The sequence below is a fragment of the Falco biarmicus genome, chromosome 9 (genome assembly GCF_023638135.1).
Source record: "Falco biarmicus isolate bFalBia1 chromosome 9, bFalBia1.pri, whole genome shotgun sequence".
NCBI classification, from domain to species: domain Eukaryota; kingdom Metazoa; phylum Chordata; class Aves; order Falconiformes; family Falconidae; genus Falco; species Falco biarmicus.
The window spans coordinates 49,886,952-49,892,951 of NC_079296.1; positions in this window are offsets into that span (position 1 = coordinate 49,886,952).

The following is a 6,000-nucleotide window of genomic DNA, read 5'->3' on the forward strand; positions in this document are numbered from 1 at the left end:
AAAAACAACTATCAACATTCAAAGTGCCAACAATATCAACTTCTTGTGGATTAACATTATACAGAGGTAATCAATTATCCCAGATATCAAGGCTTTCAGTAAGATTCTTCATTCCCCACATTCTTTGTCAAAATTGTACATTCACTTTTTTGCAACAATGTCTGCAAGTCAGTTTCAAGGAAGGGCACACCAAACAAGGACTGGTTCAGTAAGGAGACCACGCGTTAGTTGTTGGGTTGATTGGTGGCAGCAGCGCTCCCACGATCCGGCACACTAAGCTCAGGCCACACACAGCCAGCAGGTATCCATCGCGGACCTTCATCTGTAGAAACACGAGCATAACCTCTCCCCCAAGTTAACAATTCATGCGGTCCCGACCAATGCCTGGTACAAGGGTCTTTCATGCGTACTAAGACGCCTTCGTGCTTTTGCTGCTTGTCACCAATTGACACAAAGTGCCGCACAATGGTCGGCAGGTATTTTCAGAAAGGTCAAAACATAACATGCTTTCTCTTAATCATGCCTCCGAGGTCCTTCCCTTCATTCCCCCTTTTTTTTTTTCAAGCTGGCGCTTAAGAGTACCATTCATGCATTCAAGGATGGCTTGGCCTGTAGGGGAATACCAAATTTGTGGGAGATCCCCCACTGGGAAAGAAACTGACGGGCCTAGAACTACAGGCAGGTCCACAGACCGTTTTGATTTCAAGAGGGACACCGAGCACAGAAAAAGCACGTTGCCAGTGCCAAATGACGTCACGACTGGTCTCACCTGTGCGGGCAGTAGCAGTCATTGCAGTAGAATATGTATCTGTTGTAACATAGATATATTTTTGTCTGCTAAACTTGTAATGAGTTACATCTGTTCACCAAAGTTGTGAAGCTTGAAGGCCTCTAGGATTAACTCCATAACTGGGCACAGAAGTAACATTTTGACAGTCTGGAAGGCTGCAATAATACTGCGTGCAGCAGCCTGAGAGAGACCCTTTGGGCCAAATGGATGATACAAGGATCACCAGTTCTGATGATAGAATTGGTGGGCTAACACGGCTTGCTGGTGGACATCAGGAACAGGCACCGACAGAGCCACAGAAACTAGAGCATCAACTCTAGCATTGCCTTCAGTTATAAAACCGGGTAGGGAAGTATGGCTGTTAACATGCATAACGTAATACGGAGAATGGCATTTCCGAATCTCTTCCCAAACTGAAGTCAAAATTGCAAAAAGCTTGGGATTGTCGACTTGGCCAAGGACAGCCCTGTCTAACCTGGGAAGGGGGGCTGCCATATATGCCGAATCAGTAACAAGATTAAGAGGGCCTGGAAAGTATTGAAATGCCAAGGCCGCAGCCCATAACTCTACGACTTGCGGGGATCCTTCTTGATACACAGTTTGGGAATGCCATTGCCCATTTTTTTTTCCAAGCAACTGCAGCTTTTCCCGTTTTTCCCGACCCGTCTGTAAATACTGTGTCACCTTTGACTGGTCGTCTCTGACTTAGTTGCTGTGGCTGTAAAGTTAGATTTACAGTCATTTTCAAAAGTGGATGAGGTGGATGATGGTACTGAACTTGCCCTTGAAAACTGGCAAGAGCCACTTGAAGGACAGTAGAGTTTAATAGCGCCCATTCAGCACAGAATTGTTGTACAGGGATAATCACAGTTGGTGGATCAACTCCAGTCAACTCTAAACACCTTTTTCGGATTTTTATGATCAAATCGGCAACAAGTTCATACCATTCAATAGCAGTTTTCTTAGGCTGCAAGGGCAAAAACAACCGTTCACACACATGCAGTGGATCTTCCCAAGCCTGGTTCCACTGGGCCAACATAGCATAAGGGGAAGACCGGTCCATTAAAATAAAACCACTTAAAGGAAGCGTGGTATCTACACGGCACACATGTCGTGAAGAGATCAACTGTTCGATTTCTTTCACAAGTGTGAAGGCCGCAGGTGTTAAATACCTTGGGGCTAAAAGATCTGTGTCTCCTTTTAAAAGCTGCAAAAGAGGTTGCATTTGTTCATTAGTAAGGCCTAAATAAGGCCGTAGCCAAATCAGCGTTCCTGCAAGTTTATGGACATCATTCAAAGTCTTTATGTCCAGTTTCAATTTGATAGGTTGTGGAGACACAGTTCTCTTCAGCACATTCATGCCCAGCTATTTCCAAGGCTCTTGTCTCTGAACATTTTCAGGAGCTACAACCAATCCAAACTCTGCTAAACTCTGGCATCCTTTTCAACTATGTTCAGCAGTTCTTTTGACGGTGCTGCTAGCAAAACGTCATCCATGTAATGATACCAGTAAACATCCTTGTATTTGTCTCTCACAGAGCTCAGGGCTGGGGCTACAAACCACTGACAAATGGTTGGCCAGTTTCTCATGCCCTGAGGCAGCACGGTCCAGTGGTAGTGGACTCGGAGCTATTTCTATTTGGTACTGTAAAAGCAAACTTTGCTTTGTCTTTTGGATCTAAAGGAATGGTAAAAAAATAATCTTTCAGAGCAAGAACTAAAATGTCCCAGTCCATTGGTATCATGGTGGCAGACGGCAATCCTGGCTGTAAGGCCCCCATAGGGTCCATCACTGCGTTGACTTTACGCAGGTCATGCAACATTCGTCATTTAACACACTTCTTTTTTATCACAAATACAGGGGTGTTCCACGGGCTATGTGATTCTTCAGTGTGGCCCACGTCTAACTGTTCCTTAACTAACTGATGCAGGGCACGCAGCTTTTCCTGGGGCAGGGGGCTCTGACCTGCCCATACTGGTTTGTCGCTCAACCAAGTGAGGCCAAGGGGAGGCTGTTTTACTCCCTGCAGTACAGTGGCCCCAGTTAAAAATCCGTGGTGATACGAACTCCCCACTGTCCTAAACAATCTCGACCCCACAAAGTGAATGGTGGGGTGGCAACGTATGGGCGGACGGCGGCAGTCTGTCCTTCTTGTGTTTTGATCTGTATCGGTTTTACAGACAAGTAGCTAGTAGTCATGCCCCCCAGACCTACAACTCCCGCTGCGTTATTTACCAAAGCCCATTGAGGTGGCCAGTCCTTGCTCGGTGTGACAGTTACGTCTGCTCCGCTATCCAGAAGACCGCTCAACTTCACCTGTGCAGGAGTGCCTCCCGGTAATGCCAGAGTGCAGGTCAGGTTGGGTCCTTGTGAAGATAATTCTTGTGTCCAACACACTTGAGGTATTCCTGTGGAGCCGAATCCTTCATCACCCGCCACCTGGGCTCTGTTCAGGGAACACAACTCACAAAAAGCACAAGTTGAGCAAGGCGTGTATTTTTTGGAATTGTAACAGGAGGCACAGGTGTAGAAACTAGGGCACATACTTGACCTGTAAAGTCTGCATCAATAACACCAACATGGACTTGGATGCTTTGCAAAGTAGTAGTAGATCGACCTATGAGTAAGGCACTGAGGCCCTTACCTACTGGCCCCTGAGCGTTCAAAGGGACCTTACACACTCCATGGTTGGTCAGAGTTACTGTTTCACTGGTGCATCCATCCATCCCTGCTGATCCCCGGGTCCTCCCTGATAATTGGTCACATTAGGCTGGCTAGTTGGTATGACAACCTGAGGTACTTGTGTCATCGCCCGCCTCCTTGCGCTCTCTTGAGTGTTTCCCTGGCATTGTAGGTGAAATCCTTCTTTATTGTAATGAGAATGACACTGTTTTGCAAAATGCCCTTTCTTTCCACAGCGGAAACAGGGAATTATCGCCGAGGACAGTTTAGGTCGTGGCGCATGTTGGTTTTTTGGAGGAGAAGTCCTGTTTACAGCGTCCTGACTTACCACAAGAATAACATTTCATTTGCATAGCAGCCATGACTGCTAGTTTGTGCTCCAAGGTACCTACCTTGGCGCAGGCTGGTAGCATAGTTTCTAAATTGGGTTCACCTGGCAATCCTTCTATTATTTTTTTACAATCAGCATTAGCACTACCTTTGGCTAACTGCTTTACTAGCATGTCACGCAGGTGAGGGTCAAACAGTCGAGAGGCAATAGCATGTTGCAATTTTTCCACAAATGGCAAAAATGGCTCTTTTGGACCTTGCTTATTTGTTGTATCACGCTGTTTTGGCTCCGCTAATCGTGCAGTTTTCAATATTGCTTGCACGCCTATATTTCGTACTTGATCTAATACTATGGTGGGGCACTGGGCCTGACCCGAGACCCATCGACAGAGCAGGCCCGTTACCAACCCGGGGATCGTATGGCGGAAGGTTTATATTGGGCAGCCCTTGCTGTTCCGCAGCTGTCCGCCAGGTGGCGGGGAAGACCGCTAGTTGCACGGGCCGGAACGTGACCCGCGCCAGCTGAGAGCTGTCAAAAGGAGCCGGAGCGCCCCCGGCGAGCAAGGCGACAACTGCACGCAGGAGGCGAATCCGCCCCGTGCTGGGAGGGAGGCTTCTCGCCAGCCCTGCGCTGCTCTCCGAGCGAATGGTGTGCGAACGTGAGGACCAGCGGCAGCCGCGTATTACAACCGGGTATGCGTGCGGCGCAGCGGTGGGAGTGGGAAGATCAAGCGCTCCGCCTACCTGTTCCACTAAATCCCAGTTGCCCTCTCCCAGCGCCCCGTCCCTACAGCCTGCCAAAATCGCCGCGGGTCGCGCGGCATTACCGTACCACTGGAACCCGGGTTTTACCGCCTGCACCTGCCTCATCGCCTGGCGCAGCTGGGCATCGCTCCGGGCGCTCGGCATCTCCACCCTGCGCGGGCACGGGCGGAGCAGAGGGGGCGGAGCAGAGGGGGCGGGGGGAGGGGCTGAGCAGAGGGGGAGGGGCTGAGCAGAGGGAGCGGGGGGAGGGGCGGAACAGAGGGGGCGGAGCAGAGGGAGCGGGGGGAGGGGCGGAGCAGAGGGGGCGGAGCAGAGGGGGCGGAGCAGAGGGAGCGGGGGGAGGGGCTGAGCAGAGGGGGCGGAGCAGAGGGGGCGGAGCAGAGGGGGCGGAGCAGCCGCAGGAGGCAGGAGTGTGGGCTGGCACAAATGTCGGGGCAGTCATGGGGGCTGGGGTCGGTCCGCCGAGGTTCCTGCTTGTCGTTCTCGTCCTCGGAATCGGTACCGAGTATAGGTCGATGCCGCTGGACAGATTTAGGGGATTCGGGGCATTGGGGAGTGGCGTCTGGTAAGGGGCACGGACTCTCCCCCTCCCCCACCCCCTCATCCTCTTGTCTGTGTCCTGGAGGGGGATACAGGGAGGTTTGAATGACACACCCTCATTCACATTTTGCTGACTTTGCAAGCCCCCACTCGCACCTTGATGATTTTTGAAGCCCCCTACAACATGTCTAAGCAGTCCCCATGTAGCCAAAAGCCCCGACGCCTCTTGTGTCCCCTTTCTCCAGGGCTTTTGACAGTGTTGATCCTAAATTGTCCCAGGTCAGTACACTAAGAGTAATCATGGCGGATGCTTCTACTCCATGTGCTTTGGCCCACAATAACGTATTTTTTCACCAGAGCCCATCTAAAGTAATTCCACGCTTCTCTAATACTCATTTCCACATTGATAGCACCATGGCATCTTCTTTAGATAACTTAGTCCCCATGCTGTCCCTGGTGGCTCACCTTACCGGTGCCAGTTCTCCCGGGATCCTGCAGCCGCTCGCTGCACTACTCCGCTCCCCCAGGCTCAGCTCCCCAGCAACCCGCTGTCAGTCTCAGGATCGCTCCTGACACCCCTCACCGGGGTCACGTCGGCACAGACTCAGGGTCTCTTTTTGGTACCCTTTACTGGGATCACATCGGCACATCGGGGTCGCCAAATGTAGTGACGCAGCTCAAGGCGGACTAAAAAACACTATGTCTGCGTGGCTGTGTTCGGACAAAATGACAAAATGGCCTTTATTTATGCAAATTACTTATATATCTTAGACAGTACGTGTGTCAGACCCTGATAGGTTTTCTGTGTTCTTCTTCTTGCTTGCTGTTTGCTGTTGCTGCAGGTGGCCTTATGCTGCGGTTCTAAGTTCCGGTTCTTCACCTCCTGTTATTT